The following is a 17,959-nucleotide window of genomic DNA, read 5'->3' on the forward strand; positions in this document are numbered from 1 at the left end:
GTCCACAAAAAGGAGGACAAATCCAATCCGTCCAATTACCGCCCCATCAGTCTACTCTTAATCATCAATAAAGTGATGGAAGGTGTCATCGACAGTGCCATCATGTGGCACTTACCATTAACCTGCTCACTGATGTTCAGATTGGGTTCCGCCAGCAACACTCGGCTCCAGACCTCATTACAGCCTTCATGCAAACATGGACAAAAGATTTGAATTCCAGAGAAGATGTGAGAGTGACTGCCCTTGACTTCAAGGCTACATTCAACTGAGTGTAGCACCAAGGAGCCCTAGTAAAGCTAAAGCTGACTGTCTGCAGTCATAACTGGCACAAAGGAAGATGGTTGTGATTGTTGGAGGTCAATCATCTCAGCGCAAGGACATCGCTGCAGGAGTTCCTCGGCTCAACCATCTTCAGCTGCTTTATTTTTGGCCTTCCCTCCAACATAAGGTCAGAAGTGAGGCTGGTCAGTGATGATTGCACAGTGTTCTGTTCCATTTGCAATTCCTCAGATAATGAAACAGTGCATTTTCACATGCAGCAAGACCTGGACAACAAGCAGGCGTGGGCTGATAAATGGCAAGTAATATTCACAGCACACAAGTGCTAGGCAGTGACCATCTCCAACAAGAGAGAGTCTAACCACCTCCCCTTGACATTCAATGGCATTACCATCGCCAAGTACCCCACCATCAACATCATTGACCAGAAACTGAACTGGACCAGCCACACAAATGGCTACTAGACCAGGTCAGAGGCTGGCTGACCTGTGGTGAGTGACTCAGCTTCTGATTCCACAAAACCTTTCCACCACCTACAAGGCTCAAGTCAGCAATGTGATGGAATACTTTCCATTTGCATGGATGCGTGTAGCTCCAACAACATTCAAGAAGCTCAACAGCATGCAGGACAAAGTAGTCCACTTGATCAGCATGTTACCAACTAACGTAGACATTCACTCCCTCCATCACTGGCGCACTGTGGCTGCAGTGTATACTATCCACAGGATGCACTGCAGTAACTCACCAAAACTTCTTTGGCAGCACCTCCCAAACCCGTGACCAATTCCACCTAGAAGGACAAGGGCATCAGTTGCATGGGAACACCATCACTTCTAAGTTCCCCTCCAAGTCACAAACCATCCTGAACTGAACATTATCATTCCCTCATCGTCACTGGATTCAAATGCTGAACTCCCTCCCTAACAGCACTGTGGGAGTACCCTCACCACATGGACTGCAGCGGATCAAGGAGGTGGCTCACCAGCACCTTCTCAAGGGCAGCTCAGGATGGGCCAGCGATGGCCACATCCCCAGAACTTATAAAAAAAAGTTACAATTTTTTCCAAGGAAGCATTGCACATATTCCACAACTGCTGCTGGTGTTCCACTTTCGTCCTTTTAGCCCCAGGAAAGTGGCTACAGGAATTGAGCGCTGTGGTGTAGCTAAGGTTACACCACGGATGTCCTCAGCCATTAACAAGCGGCCACGGGTAATTTGGTGCATGTTGCAAGTGTCCACCGGGCTCAGAGCTAAATAACTGGATTGATTGTTGGTAACTGCATGCCATCGAAGAGCTGACTGTGAATGCTGACGGTGTTTGTCCTGTTGTTTGTGTAACACAGCAAGTCAATAGATGGCAGCAGCAGATCATACTTGCCAGGGCGCCTTGTTGTGGGCATGAGCAGAGGAGGTTAGCGCACAAGCTAATACTCTTTTCAAAAATCTTTTTCTCTGCCTGTGCCTGCTTGCTGGGGTATGAATCTAAAAATGCCAGAACCTCACCAAATGGGCCTTCGTCACATGGAATCTAGACAGTGAGCGGTTGATTTTCATATTCGGCCCAGGTGCTAAACTGGCGGAACTGAAAACCACGGGGGCAGGATATATAATGAGCAGCCAAACTGTAACCAACAGTTTACTGCCCGCGGCAACAGTGAAAATCTTCCCCTGAGACTCAGCAGGCTATTAGGCCACGTGAGCCATCACAAACAAGCCTGCTTCAGTCCTGGTCTGACATACAGGCTGTCCAGAAGGGGTAGGGTCTGGTTTGATGGTCCTGGGATTGAACCCTGGTCTATGCCACCTTCACTGATCTCAGTTGAAAAAATAGCAGGGGTGCTACAATAGGCCCCAGTGCGCCAGCGTTAGGTAGGATGTAATCAGCAAGGACCAGGCAATGGAATTGAATCCCAGTGAGAGTCAGCACCTTCAGGAGAGGAGGGGAGTGGGGCCCATGGAAATGTCCCACAGTGAAAATCAGCACCTTCAGGAGAGGAGGGGATTGGTCCCATGGAACTGTACCCTAGTGAGAGTCAGCATCTTCAGAAGAGATGGGGAGTGGGGCCCATGGATATTTACCCCAGTGAGAGTCAGCACCTGCAGGAGAGGTGGGGAGCAGGGCCCATGGAACTGTACCCCAGTGAGAGTTAGCACCTTCAGGAGAGGAGGAAAGTGGGGCCATGGAACCATACCCCAGTGAGAGTCAGCACCTTCAGGAGAGGAGGAGAGGAGGGGAGTGGGGCCCATGGAACTGAACCCCAGTGAGAATCAGCACCTTCAGGAGAGGTGAGGAGTGTGGCCCATGGAACTGTCTCCCATTCAGAGTAAGCACCATCAGGAGATGTGGGGAGTAGGTCCAATCGAACTGTACCCCAGTGAGAGTCAGCTCCTTTAGGAGAGGTGAGGTGTGGGGCCCATGGAACTGTACCCGAGTGAGAGTCAGCACCATCAGGAGAGATGGGGAGCCGGGCACATGGAACTGTACCCCACTGAGAGTCAGCACCTTCAGAACAGGAGGGGAGTGGGTCCCATGGAACAGTACCCCACTGAGAGTCAGCACCTTCAGGAGAGGAGGGGAGTGGGTCCCGTGGAACTGTACTCCATTGAGAGTCAGCGTCTTCAGGAGAGACCTTGAGTGGGGCCCGTGGGACTGTACCCCAGTGAGAGTCAGCACCTTCAGGATAGGAGGGGTGTGGGGCCCATGGAAATGTACCCCGGTGAGAATCAACAACTCCAAGATAGGAGGGGAGCGGGGTCCGTGGAACTGTCCCCCAGTGAGAGTCAGTGCCTTCAGGAGAGGTGGGGAGCAGGGCCCATGGAACTGTACCCTAATGAGAGTCAGCACCTTCAGGACAGAAGGGGAGAGAGGCCATGGAACTGTACCCCAGAGAGAGTCAGCACCTTCAGGAGAGGTGGGGAGCAGGGCCCATGGAACTGTACCCCAGTGAGCGTCAGCGCCTTTAGGAGAGGAGTGTAGCAGGGCCATGGCACAGTCCGCCATTGAGGGTCAGCGCCTTCACGAGAGGAGCGGAGTGTGCCTAGGAACTGTACCGAGTGAGAGTCAGCACCTTCAGGAGAGGTTCGGAGTGGGGCCCACGGAACTGTACCCCGGTGAGAATCAACACCTTCAGGATAGGGGAGTGGGGCCCATGCAACTGTACCCCATTGAGAGTCAGCACATTCTGGAGAGGAGGGGAGTGGGGCCCATGGAACTGTACCCCTGTGAAAGTCAGCACCTTCAGGAGAGGTGGGGAGTGGGGCCCACGGAAATGTCCTCCAGTGAGAGTCAGCACTTTCAGGAGAGATGGTGAGCGTGGCCCATGGAACTGGACCCCAGTGACAGTCAGCACCTTCAGGAGAGGAGGGGAGTGTGCCAGGGAATTGTATCCCAGTGAGAGTCAGCATCTTCTGAAGAAGAGGGGAGCAGGCTCCATGGAACTAAACGCCAGTAAGTGTCAGCGCTATTAGGAGATGATGGTGGCTGGGCCTGGGTACCCCAGTGGGAGTCAGCACCTTCAGGAGAGATGGGGTGTGTGGCCCATGGATCTGTACCCTGGTGAGAGTCAGCACCTTCAGGAGAGATGGGGTGTGTGGCCCATGGATCTGTACCCCGGTGAGAGTCAGCGCCTTCAGGAGAGATGGGGTGTGTGGCCCATGGAACTGTACCCCAGTGGGAGTCAGCACCTTCAGGAGAGATGGGGTGTGTGGCCCATGGAACTGCACCCCAGTGGGAGTCAGCACCTTCAGGAGAGATGGGGTGTGTGGCCCATGGATCTGTACCCCGGTGAGAGTCAGCACCTTCAGGAGAGATGGGGTGTGTGGCCCATGGATCTGTACCCCGGTGAGAGTCAGCACCTTCAGGAGAGATGGGGTGTGTGGCCCATGGACCTGTACCCCGGTGAGAGTCAGCACCTTTGTGAGAGGAGGGGAGAGGTGACATGGAACTATACCTGTTAGATCCGTGGTTCAGTGGATAAACAATTACACGGGTGCTGTACATAAACAAATAACAGGTCTTTACTGGAGGAGGGTAATCTCTAGACTGGGGTACAGAGGCATGCGCACAGCTTATATACCGGTGTGGTCACTGCTGGTACTACAGTATACAAGAGCTGTAAAAAGTAGCTCTGACTTAAAGCACATACACTACAATTCCTCCCTTTTTAGATTAATAATACCCCCTTAATATTCAAATAACAATTACATTTTTACATGTACATTCAATAACAAAAGTCCATTTATAGATTCAGTCTTTGGGGCGGCTTCCTGACCCTTTCGGGATAGCGCCTTTCCGGAGGTTCTTGTTCTTGGTGCAGAGGCGATTCTGACCCCCTTTCATCGGGTAGTTCATCGGGTTCCACTGCTACTGGGTCTAAAGTAGATACTACCGGTATGTCGGGTTCATCCCCAGGTACTCGAGACATGGGGTTGATGCATTCCTGTGATGCTAAGATCTGATCGACGTGGCGTCTCACAATGTTCTCCCCGACATCCACTGTGTACATTAATGGCCCCTGCCTTGTACATATTGTTCCGGGTTGCCACTTCTCTGTTCGATAGTCCCGGGCCAAGACTGGTTGCCCTACATTGAAGCTCCTTGTCGGCTTCTCGTTGATGTGCTGGAATTGTTTGTCCTCAACATTTCTTCGCACATTTGGTCTGAGCAAGTCCAGACGAGATCTCAACCTTCGGTTAAAGAACATCATGGCCGGGGTCTGGTTGGTAACTGCATGTGTCGCGTTTCGGTAGGCTAATAAGAAATTGTCCATCTTATGCTGTAGTGGAATTTCCTCGTCGCACATGGCCTTTATCGCCTTCTTAAAGGTTTGTACGAACCTCTCAGCCAATCCATTGGTGGCTGGATGATACGGGGCGGATGTGTAATGCCTTACCCCATTCCTTTTCATGAATTTTTGGAACTCGTCGGACACAAACTGTGGTCCATTATCAGAACAGATCTGCTCTGGCAAACCGTTTCTGGCAAATATGGTCCGTAGGACTGCAATCATTTTCTGTGTAGTGGTTGAAGACATCTTTATCACCTCAGGCCACTTTGAATGAGCATCCACTGCTATTAAGAACATTGAGTCCATGAATGGACCAGCGAAATCAATGTGCACCCGTTGCCATGGAGAGGAGGGCCACTCCCATGGGTGTAGAGGGGCATGTGGTGGTGCATTTTGGACCTTCTGGCATCCTAAGCAGCTCTTAGTTAGGTCTTCGATTTGTTGATCGATTCCCGGCCACCACACATAAGCCCTAGCAAGGCTTTTCATTTTCACTCCCCCCAGATGACCTTCATGTAGCTCATTTAGCACTCCCTCCCTTAACTTGGGTGGAATCACCACTCTGGATCCACACATCACTGTCCCCTGGCATACTGACAGCTGTTCTCTTCTGGATGAGAATGCTGGCAACAGTGAGTCGCCATGTGTTGGCCAGCCCCTCACCGTCAATTCATATACCAGTGACAGCGTCGGATCATTGCGGGTCTCCTTCTCTATATCCGCGTTTGTTACTGGCAATCGTTCAATTATCGACGAATAAAATATCTCGATAGGGTCCACTGCTGGTGCTTCCTCCACAGTAGGCAGTGGCAGGCGCGATAGCCCATCAGCGTTCCTATGCTGTCTCGTGCCTTTATATTCTATTTCATATTGATTCGCCCCTAGAAACAGGGACCATCTTTGTAACCGCTGTGCAATCATTACTGGCACGCCCTTCTTAGGATTAAAGATGGAGACAAGTGGTTGGTGGTCAGTCAGCAAGGTGAACTTCTGTCCATGCAGATAGTGGTTGAACTTTTTCACTCCCCATACTAGGCTGAGGGCCTCCCTGTCAATCTGGGCGTAGTTGCGCTCGGCTGAGGTTAGTGACCGAGACGCAAAGGCTACTGGCCTCTCCAACCCATCTGGGAATTTGTGCAACAGCACCGCTCCAATGCCGTAGGGTGATGCATCACATGCCAAACGAATTGGTAGTGTAACGGCCTCAGCGGCACTTCCCTCTGCTCGCCGCCTGAGGGCGGTTTTTGAGGCTTCGGTGCACTGCTGCCGTGCCTTTGGGCCCCTCTCCTCACCTGTTTCTCGAGTAATTGATCTCATCAGAGTAATTAGGCTAGTTAATAAAGTTGTTCGTTTTTGTCCCTCTCTTTTGATAGGACCAATCAAAAATAAACAAATAAACTGTAACTAATAGAACTTTACATAACCGTTAATAAATCAAATTAGAATTCGGTTATTCAAATTAATTATGCACTCCAGTCCCCGCGGCGCCCACCGGTCACGGAAGTCCTCGAGCGTGCCGGCGGACACCGCATGCTCCATCTCCAGGGCCACCCGGGCGCGAACGTGGCCGCGGAAGAGAGGGAGGCAATCTGGCTGGACGACCCCCTCAACTGCCTGCTGCCTGGACCAATTGATGGCTTTCTTAGCCAGGCCCAGGAGCAGACCCACGAGGAGGTCCTCCAACCTGCCCGCTCCCCTCCGCACCGGGTGACCGTAGATCAAGAGCGTGGGACTGAAGTGCAACCAAAAATCGAGGAGCAGCCTCTTCAAATAATGGAAGAGGGGCTGCAACCTCTCACACTCTGTGTAAATGTGAAAAACGGACTCCTCCAGGCCGCAGAACAAACAGGCGGCCTGGGACCCCGTGAACCTACTTAAAAATATATTGCACGGGACTGCTCCGTGCAACACCCTCCAGGCCAAGTCCCCAATAGAACAAGGGAGGACTCCCGCATAGAGAGCCCTCCATTGGGGACCTCCGGCTCCGCCGGAAGGCAAGACGGCACGCCACGGCGTGTCCGGACGGTAGGCGAAGATGACAAAGTGGAAAGTGTGCAGGAGCAGCCCGTACAGGAAACCCCTCCATGCGGAATGAAAAGGCACGGAGGGTATTTCCTCGAGACGGCTCAAGTTGTGAGGCGCCGGTTCCCGAGGGGGGTTTCGGGGCTGGGCGCCGATAAGGAATTCCGTCCGAACGGGGGAAAGCTCGGACGGGATCGGCCCACGCGCTTGAGCCGCCTCGATACACCTCGTGGCGCCGGGGCGCAGCGTCGCTTTCATTGACTCGATGGCATTGACCGCGAGCTGGACGTTGGCCCAAGACATGCGCCGCGCCAACTCCTCCAGCGCCATCCAGCCAGCTCCTCCGCCATCGAGCAGGTCCCCGACTCTAGTCACCTTGCCAGGCACAGCCCTGCCCTCCGCCAGCCACCCGAACCCGTAGACGTGGAGGTGCGGATTCCTGAACAGCGGCTCCCGAAGGACAGCCGCCATTCCTGATGGAGGAGAGCTCCGCCTGGAAGCGACGTAGTTCCAAACCCATAGCAGTTCCTGGTAGAAGACAGGCAGCTCCCGCAGGCTGGCACGCGTGCCGCCCACTTCCAAAAACAGGAGCTGCATGTCGTAATTGAGGCCGTGCAGCTGGCGGAAAAAATACGTCGCCAGCGCACACCATCTCGGAGGATTATCGACGTACAGGTATCTCTGCAGCGTCTGAAGACGGAAAGTTGCAGCCTGGGTGTGGAGGCACACCAGCGCCTGACCGCCCTCCCTAAGTGGGAGACTCAGAACCGCGGCAGAGACCCAGTGCTTCCTTTTGTCCCAGAAGAAGTCGACGAGCTTCTTCTGTATCTTGGCGACAAACGCAGGGGGAGGGATCAAAGTGACGAACCGGTACCACAACATGGCGGCCACCAGTTGGTTTATGACCATCGCTTGACCCCTGTAGGACAACACTCGGAGCAATCCTGTCCAGCGGCCTAAGCGAGTGGTGACTTTGGCCTCCAACTCTTGCCAGTTCGCCGGCCAGGCGTCCTCGGCAGGGCTAAGGTAGACTCCCAAGTAGAGGAGGTGCGTGGTGCTCCAGGCGAAGGGCCTGAACTCCTCCGGCAGGGAGTCCACCCGCCACTGACCCACCAGGAGTCCGGAACATTTCTCCCAGTTGATCTTGGCGGAGGATGCGTCCGAATAAATCTGCTGGCATTCCCGCATCCTCCGCAAGTCAGCGGGATCCGTGACCGTGAGGAGCATGTCATCGGCATAAGCTGAGAGGACCACCTCCACGCCCGGCCCTTGCAGAGCCAGTCCCGTCAACCTCTTCCGCAAGAGGCTCAGGAAAGGCTCTACGCAAACGGCGTATAACTGGCCGGACATGGGGCATCCCTGACGCACCCCCCTCCCGAAGCGAAGGGGCGCCGTCAAGGACCCGTTAACTTTAATCAGACACTCTGCGGCAGCGTACAGAAGTCGGATCCGGGCGACAAAATGCGTCCCGAACCCGAATGCACGCAGAGTCCCGAAGAGATAGTCGTGATCTACCCTGTCGAATGCCTTCTCCTGATGCAGGGAGAGGAAGACGACCGACAGACCAGCCCTCTGGGAATGGTGGACCAGGTCCCGGACCAGATGGATGTTATCGTGGCTGGTCCGGCCCGGGACCGTGTAGGACTGGTCGGGGTGGATCATGTGGGCCAGCACAGCGCCTAGGCGAGCAGACATGGCCCTGGCAAAAATTTTGTAGTCCGTGCTGAGGAGGGAGACCGGGCGCCAGTTCTTAAGGAGGCGGAGATCACCCATCTTAGGCAGCAGGACAATAACCGCCCTGCGCCAAGAGAGGGGCAACTCCCCGGTCGCCAAACTTTCCCCCAGGACCCGCGCGTAGTCACCCCCCAAGACGTCCCAGAACGCCCTGTGGAACTCCACGGTCAGCCCGTCCAGCCCCGGGGACTTTCCCCTGGAGAGCCGGCGGAGGGCGCCGGTCAGCTCCTCCAGACTCAGAGGAGCATCCAATTTTTCGGCGCCCTCCAGGCCGACCTTCAGCAGGTCCTCCCACAAAACTCTGCGCGCATCCTCGCTGGACGGATCCGGAGAGAACAGAGCCCCGTAATAGGCGCGGGCCTCCGCGCTGATTCCCTCCGGATCCGAGACCAGAGATCTGTCATTGGCCAGCAGCCCCAAGAGCTGCTTACGGACCCCCCGTCTTTTTTCCAGCGAGTAGAAGAAGGGGGAGCCGCGGTCCAGGTCCCGCAGGAACTGGATCCGCGACCTCACGTACGCGCCTCGGGACCCGATGAGCTGCAGGTCCTTCAGCGCGCCCTTCTTCTCTTCGTACACCTTCCGCAGGGCCGGGTCCTCGACGAGTTGACCGAGACGGGACTCCAGGTCGAGCACCTCCTTCTCCAACCGCCCGACCCGGGCCTCCCGCCTCTTGGTCGACCCCTTTGCGTACTCCTGACAGAAGAGACGGACGTGAGCCTTGCCCACGTCCCACCATAGCCTCAAGGAGGGGAAGCCCCCCCGCTTCCTTCTCCTGTCGGCCCAGAACCGACGAAACGAATCCTGGAACCACGCGTCCTCCAGCAGCAGGTTGTTAAAATGCCAGTACGCGGACCCCCCCCACGCGCGCAGCGGAACGAGCTCCGCCCACACCAGGTGGTGGTCCGTGCATGGCACTGGCCGCATGGAAGCCATCGGAACGCAGGAGACGTACGCCCGGGAAATATAAAAGCGGTCGATTCTGGACCATCCTCCTCCAGACCTCACGCTAGTGAAGGCGCTGGAGTTGGGGTGGAGATGTCGCCAGACGTCCACCAAGTCGAAGGACCCGACCAGGTCCCTCAACTTCTCCATCGCCGCCAGGCATCGCTGGGGGGCCGGACGTTCCCTCGGCTCGAGGGTGCAGTTAAAATCCCCCCCGAGGATGACGCACTCGCCCGCGTCGATGGAGCCCAGAAGAGCGGACACTTCTTCAAAGAAGCGCACTTGCTGCGCACCGGCCTGAGGGGCGTACACGTTCACTAGATGGAGTGGCATGCCCCCCAGGCGAACAGTGACCTGGAGCAAGCGGCCCGGCACATGCTCCTTGACCCCCAAGATCTCCGGCTGAAAATGCGGGGCCAGCAAGATAGCCACCCCGCTGGAAACGCCGGAGAGGTGACTCATGCTGACCCCTCCCTGCCACTCCAGGAGCCACGTGGCCTCGTCTCCCGGAACGGTGTGGGTTTCTTGCAGGAAGCACACCGTATACTTCCCGTCCTGAAGGACCGAAAGGTTATTACATCTGCGGCGAGCCTCCCTGCTGCCGTTGATGTTGAGGCTGGCTATGGTTATCTTCATCTCAGAAGCATAGTGCAACCTCTACCTACACCTAACAGGGGGAGGGAGCGCAGCCGCTAGTCGACCGCCACTCCCTCAGCAGCCCAGTGAGGAATGACCTGAGCCGACGCAGCTCGAGCGGGCTCACGTCCGCGTCCGCGCCCATGGTCTTGACGGCGGCGCGGACCGACCCGATGAGCAGCGCCAGCTCCGACCACCTGTCGGGGGCCAGCCGGGTCTTGTTTTGACGACCCTGGCACACGGCCACAAAATCCCGGAGTTCCCTGACAGGAATGAGGGGAGACTCGGCGAGGGGCACGAGGTCATCCATCGCCTCGTCGGCGATGGAATCCAACTCGTCCTCCGCGCCCATCACCGAGTCCCCGTCCTCCTCCGGGGGGTCGCCACCAGCGGCCGACCCGTCCGTCGCGCAGTGCACAGCGAACGGCTCGGCCGCATCGGCCGGCCCCGCCTCCGCCCGGATCCCACCCCCAGGATCGGTGGCAGAGGATTCCTCCCTGGGCTCCTCCGGGGGCGCCGGGCCAGAAGATGGCGGCGGTTCAGAGTCCCCCTCCGCCCCAGATGCCAGAACGCCTGGAGAAATCGGGGAGAAAACAAATTGAAATTCCTCCAGGACGTCCGGCGCCAGAGGCACAGTCAGGGGGCCTTCCTCCTCCTCGCCACCAGTCTCTGACCCAGCGGATGGAGTGTCCTGAACTAAAATTTCAGCCAGGTCTAGCAGCCCCTGGGAATTGTCCGGGTCGCATTGGGCGAGCTCAGTTTCTTCGAGCTCGCCCGACCCAGCGAGGGGTAACGGCACCGAAAGAATATCAATTTCTGCCGCGGGTTGTTCCGCGACCCCCCCACGGGCAGGGTCTCGTCCCCATCCCCGGGAGGCACATGCCGGACAGACACATCTGCCTCAGCCTCCCGAGGGACAGGCGCCCCCTGCCAATCGCTGGTGATGGTGACAGCGGGGAGGGGGGGCGCAGTACCTGCGGCGGGCGACGACTCCCCCTGCTCGGAGGGACCTTCCTCCTCCCGGTCCTCCTCCTCTTCCAGGGGGTCGCACCTTCTTTTTAACGCGGAGGGAGCGAGGGAGACCTCCATGTCTGCAGGGGCCCCCTCCTCTGCTCCCTCCGGCGGAGCAGGTTTTTCGGGTTCCTCGGGCCCGAGCCCGGCCGCAGGTATCGGCGTTTCCGCCTCGGCGGTCGCGGCCACAGGCTCGGGCACGAGGTCCCTCCTGCCCTCGTCTGCCCCAACCAACTCCGCGATGAGCGCGGGTGCCAGGGGCTCCAGGTTCAAAGGCTGGCCCTCCACGGGGGGACCCACCCTAAGGTGTTTGGTTTTTCCCTGCGCCTTTCTTCCGCCCGGACGCGCGCCCTCCCCCCCGCTGGAGGCCTTGATGGCATCGGCCTCCGGTGTCGACCGCGCATCAGTTGTTCGGTAGGCGCAGCCAGACCCGGGGAGAGGAGCGGCGGCGGCGCCAGCCTCAGCCGCACCAGACAATTCGGCGGCCTTGGAGGCGGGGCAGTTCTTCCGGATGTGCTCCACCTCCTTGCAGGCTTGGCACCGCACACCGTCCGCCGTCCAAAAGGCATGATAGGCGGTCCCCTCATGGAGGACAACAAATGCCCCGTCGGTGTCCTCCTCCCGCGCCAGCTGAATAAAGACCTGGCGCCAGAAGGAGAAGACGTGCCGAAGGCTGGCTTCCTGGCAGCCGAGCGGGATAGGTGCGATCCCCGACCTCACCTCCCCAAGTTGGCGCAAGTGGGGGAGGAGGAGCTCACCGGGAATATAGGGCGGGATGTTGGAAACAACGATCCTCCGCGCGGTGGCCTCGAGAGGATCCACCGGCAGGAAGGTCCCGCCCATGGTGAGCCCCTTGGCAACGGCCAGGGACACCGCCCGCTCCGACCCCAGGAAGAACACAGCCTTCCCGTACATTTTTGAGGCGGCGAGGATGGCTGAAGGGCCGACAACCCCAGCCATGGCCTTAACACACGCCTCAATGGTCATTGTGGGGTGGGTGTAGCTCTTCACCCCAAGCTTTTTTGTTATCAGTTTGAAAGGTGACGGGGCAGCAGAAGCAGCGGGAGCAGCTGTGGCTGTGGCTGCCACTCCCGCATAAGTCCTGGCTGGCCCCGCCACCGGCGAAGATGCAGTCGCCATTATGGGGTGGTTTTTACAAAGAGCTACACCCACCCCAAGTCACAGGCCTGAAGATGTTTGAAGATAGCCTCCAGTTTTAATTTAAAATCTTCCCTTGAGCAGAGGGAGCTGTTAAATTAAAGGCCCACCTCTCCCCTTATTGATTAGAATTGGGAGAGGGGCCTTCTCCCCTCTGCTCAAGTGGCAATTAAATAAAGTTGGAAAAGAGGTGCCTCTTGAGAGAGACAAAGAGAGAGACAAAGAGAGAGAGAGAGGGGGGTGGGAAGGATGGAGGCCGCAAAGGCAGGGGCACCACTCAGGATGGTAGGTGGGTGGGTGTCGGCAGGGGTGCACTCCCCGATGGAATTTCTACTATGCTTTCAAAATTCTTGTTTACCGGCTTCTCTGGGGTTATTAGATTTCGCAGTAACCCATAAGTTTTTGCACCCATGGAATTTAACAGAACCAGTGCTTTATTAGCATCTGGCACTTCATTCGCCCTGCAGTACACCTCAATACGTTCCACATATGTCGCCCAATCTTTGACTTCGTTGTCGAACGTAGAGATACTGCCACTCTTCGGCATCCTTGGTTGTGCGTTAACTATCACCAATGGCGCCTCCCGCGCTTCCCTTTCTTCTCCGCTGGCACAAAATGGCGTCTCCCGCACTTTCCTTCCTTCCCGCGCTCGCCCGTCTTCTCCGCTGCGGCTTTGCAAAATGGCGTCTCCCGCGCTCTTCCTTCTTCTCCGCGGCTCAATGGTGTCTCCCGCGCTCTCCCTGCTTCTCCGCAGCTCAATGGCGTCTCCCCTTGCTTCGCCCCACGGACCCTGATCAGCCCGTGATCCCTGGCTGTGCTCTGCGCGTTCTTCTCTTGATATTTGTTGATGTTGCTCAGTCTAGAACCCGGCTGTTTCTTACCCTCTCTCTCTCCGGTTTGCAGTATTTTTCCTCGACGCCGCTCGGTGATCAACCCCCGGCTGCGCCCTGCTCTCTTCACCCTCTTTCTTACCCTGTCAATGCTGCCCAGCTCTCTCTCTCTCTCTCTGCCGTCGGTCGGCTCCAGCCGCCGCTGCTCGGGAAGGGTCTGCTCTGGACCTGTCGTCGGTCTCTTACTGCTCGTTGTGGCTGGGGAACCAAGCCCGGCTCTCCACAGCCTCCCCAGCGAAGTTGGATCTCTGCCTGGCTGCTGGGCGGTTGCTCGCGGTCGACGCCCGTGTTCCTGGACTCGACTATTTAAAAAAAAATTTTTTGTTGCAGGTAGATTCACATCAACACTCATTGCCACTGTTAGATCCGTGGTTCAGTGGATAAATAATTACACGGATGCTGTACATAAACAAATAACAGGTCTTTACTGGAGGAGGGTAATCTCTAGACTGGGGTACAGAGGCTTGCGCACAGCTTATATACCGGTGTGGTCACTGCTGGTACTACAGTATACAGGAGTTGTAAAAAGTAGTTCTGACTTAAAGCACATACACTACAGTACCCCAGTGAGAGTCAGCAACTTCAGGAGAGGTGGGGTGTTTAGCCGATGGAATTATTCCCCAGTGACAGTCAGCACCTTCCGTAGAGGAGTGCGGGGGTGCCGTGGAACTGTACGCCAGAGAGAGGCAGCACCTTCAGGAGAGGGGGGGAGCAGGCCCCAGATAAATGTACCCCAGCGAGAGTCAGCGGCTTTAGGAGAGGAGGGTATCCGGGCCCATGGAACTGTACCCCAGTGAGAGTCAGCACCTTCAGGAGAGTAGGGAAGCAGGCCCCATGGAACTGTACCCCAGTGAGAGTCAGTGCCTTAAGGAGAGGAGGGTAGCGAAATCCATGGAACTGTACCCCAGTGAAAGTCATCGCCTTTAGGAGGGGTGGGTAGCAGGTTCCTCGGAACTGTGCGCCATTGAGAGTCAGCACCTTCAAGAGAGGAGTGGTGCGGGGCCTACAGAACTGGACCCCAGTGAGAGTCAGTGCCTTCAGGAGAGGAGGGGAGTGGGGCCCATGGAACTGCACCTCAGTGACAGTCAGCACCCTCAGGAGTGGAGGGTAGCAGGCCCCATGGAAATGTACCCCGGTGAAATTCAGCACCTTCAGGAGATGAAGGGAGTGGGGCCCATGGAACTGTCCCCCAGTGAGAGTCAGCACCTCAGGAGAGGAATGTCGCAGAGCCCATGGATCTGTACCCCAGTGAAGGTCAGCACCTTCAGGAGATGAAGGGAGTGGGGCCCATGGAACTGTCCCCCAGTGAGGGGAGTTTGCAAGGAACTGTACCAAGTGAGAGTCAGCACCTTCAGGAGAGGTTGGGAGTGAGGCCCACGGAACTGTACCCCGGTGAGAATCAACACATTCAGGAGAGGTTGAGAGTGAGGCCCACGGAACTGTACCCCAGTGAGAATGCACACCTTCAGGAGAGGTGGAGAGTGGGGCCCACAGAACTGTCCTCCAGTGAGAGTCAGCACCTTCAGGAGAGGAGGGGAGTGGGGCCCATGGAACTGTACCCCAGTGAGAGACAGCATCATCAGGAGAGGAGTGGAGTGTGCCAGGGAACTGTACCCCAGTGAGAGTCAGCACCTTCTGAAGAGGAGGGGAGCAGGCCCCATGGAACTGTACGCCAGTAAGTGTCAGCGCTTTTAGGGGAGGAGGGTCGCTGGGCCAGTGTACCCCAGTGAGTGCCAGCACCTGCAGGAGAGATGTTGATTGGGGCCCATGGAACACGAGCCCAATGAGAGTCAGCACCGTCAGAATAGGAGGAGAGTGGGTCCCATGCAACTCTACCCCGGTGAGAGTCAGCACCTTTGGTAGAGGAGGGGAGAGGGGCCATGGAACTGTACCCCAGTGAGAGTCAGCACCTTCAGGAGAGATGGGGAGTGGGGCCCATGGAACTGTACCCCAGTGAGAGTCAGCACCTTCAGGAGAGATGGGGAGTGGGGCCCATGGAACTGTACCCCAGTGAGAGTCAGCACCTTCAGGAGAGATGGGGAGTGGGGCCCATGGAACTGTACCCCAGTGAGAGTCAGCACCTTCAGGAGAGATGGGGAGTGGGGCCCATGGAACTGTACCCCAGTGAGAGTCAGCACCTTCAGGAGAAGAGTGGGGGATGGGGTCATGGAACTGTACCCCACTGAGAGTCAGCACCTTCAGGAGAGGAGGGGAGTGGATCCCATGAAATTGTACCCCAGTGAGAAGTGTAACCCGGTGAGAATCAGCACCTTCAGGAGAGGTGGGGTGTAACTGCAACTGTACCCCAGTGAGAGTCAGCGGCATTAGGAAAGGAGGGGAGCAGGCCCCATGGATCTCCACCCCAGCAAGAGTCAGCACCTTCAGGAGAGAAGGGGAGAGGGGCTCATGGAACTGTACCCCAGTGAGAGTCAGCACCTTCAGGAGAGGAGGGGAGAGGGGCTCATGGAACTGTACCCCAGTGAGAGTCAGCACCTTCAGGAGAGGAGGGGAGTGGGGCCCATGGAACTGTACCCCAGTGAGAGTCAGCACCTACAGGAGAGGAGGGGAGCAAGCCCCATGGAACTGTACCCCGATGAGAATCAGCACCTTCAGGAGAGTTGTGGAGCATGGCCCATGGAACTGTACCCCAGTGAGAGTCAGCACCTTCAGGAGAGATGGGGTGTGTGGCCCATGGAAATGTACTCCATTGAGAGTCAGCGCCTTCAGGAGAGACCTTGAGTGCGGCCCGTGGGACTGTCCGCCATTGAGGGTCATCACCTTCAGGAGAGGAGGGGTGTGGGGCCTGTGGCAGAACCACTGAATGACTCTGGCTAACTGTATATAATTCTCTTTAATGATGTTCTAACACCAGCCTAAACCTGTACCATTGTGTTAGGCATTACTGTGTTTTGTATATAGAGTTTGCATGTACAGGGCGTGGCCCCTTTAAGAGCGCGGGAAAACGCGGGTAAACGCGATGACGTCACGTCGCAAACCACAGGGCTGCCCAGGCAGTCCTCGTGGCATCTCCGTTGAGTAAAGACCTGTTCAATTGTTCTCTTGTGTCGATCTCCGTTATTCGTAGGAATTCGTTAATTCCTACATTGGTGACCCTGTTTTTGTGAACGTTTTCACAAAAGAAGAGCACAGCATGGAAGCAAACGGCGTTTCGCTAAAGCTACCGCAGTTCTGGGAGCAGCAAGCGCCCTCGTGGTTTATTCAGGTCGAGGCCCAGTTTGCCCTGCGGAACATCAATGTGGATCAGACCAAGTACCTTTGTGGTCTCCGCACTCGACAGCTCTACTGCCTCTCGGATCGTCAGCCTCCTCGAAAACCCCCCAACGGAGTGCAAGTATGAAACCCTCAAAGCGCGGTTACTGCAGGTTTTCGGGCTCACAAAATCGGAGCGCGCCCGTCGATTACTCGCTATGCCTGGGCTTGGGGAATCCAAGCCTTCAGAGTTGATGAGCCAAATGCTCACACTCCTGGGCTCAGAACGGGAATGTTTCCTATTCTGCGAGATTTTCCTCAGCCAACTGCCTGAACAGTTACAAGCTGCCCTGGCCAGCTCTGAAATTGAAGACTGCGCAACACTCGCTGCAGAGGCTGACAAAATTTTTGCTGTAACTCGGCAGGACTGCGCCGCCATGAGGCACCCATCCCCCGCAGATGCCGCCCCAGCTCGTCAGCCTGCTGGGCTGTGTTTCTACCATGCGCAGTTCGGCGCGAAAGCGAAGCGTTGCCGCCCTCCCTGCAGTTTTCCCCAACAAAACAAACGACAACTGACACTGCCACCACCGAGGAACGGGTCTAACGGGCACCCCGCGGCCGCGATGGCGATCGGCAATGCGGGAAAAGTGCTCTTCATCACTGATACTCTCTCCGGTCGTCGTTTTCTGTGCTACTCCGGAGCACAGTGCAGCATTTTACCCGCGTCCGCCTTCGATGTGCAGATGGGGAATCACGGCCCCACCCTTGAAGCGGCCAATGGCGGAACAATTCGGACCTTCGGCAGACGGCGAGTGGAGGTGTGCCTCGGGGGGGCAACGTTTTCACTGGGAGTTTGTTACGGCCAAAGTTTCCCAGCCCCTCCTCGGCGCGGATTTCCTGTGCGCCAACAGCCTCCTGGTCGATGTTAGGAACCGACGGCTGATCAATGCAGCAACATTTAATTCTCTTCCATGTTACCGCAGTAACATTACGTCACGCACCATCTCCTGTGCGTTCCCGACTCCTGATGAGTTCGCTCGCCTGCTCGGCGAATTCCCCGACCTGACAAGACCCACGTTCTCCTCCACAGCCACGAAACATGGTGTGGAACACCATATCACCACCAACGGCCCCCCGGTCTACGCGCGGGCCTGGCGCCTGGAACCTGGCAAGCTGGCAGTCGCAAAGGCAGAGTTCGCAACCATGGAACGGTTAGGGATTATTTGCCGGTCAAATAGCCCCTGGTCTTCACACCTCCATATCGTCCCGAAGCCTGACGGCGGATGGCG

Source organism: Somniosus microcephalus, chromosome 3, assembly GCF_052327205.1.
Source record: "Somniosus microcephalus isolate GS21.2 chromosome 3, FLI_Smic_1.0, whole genome shotgun sequence".
Taxonomy (NCBI): domain Eukaryota; kingdom Metazoa; phylum Chordata; class Chondrichthyes; order Squaliformes; family Somniosidae; genus Somniosus; species Somniosus microcephalus.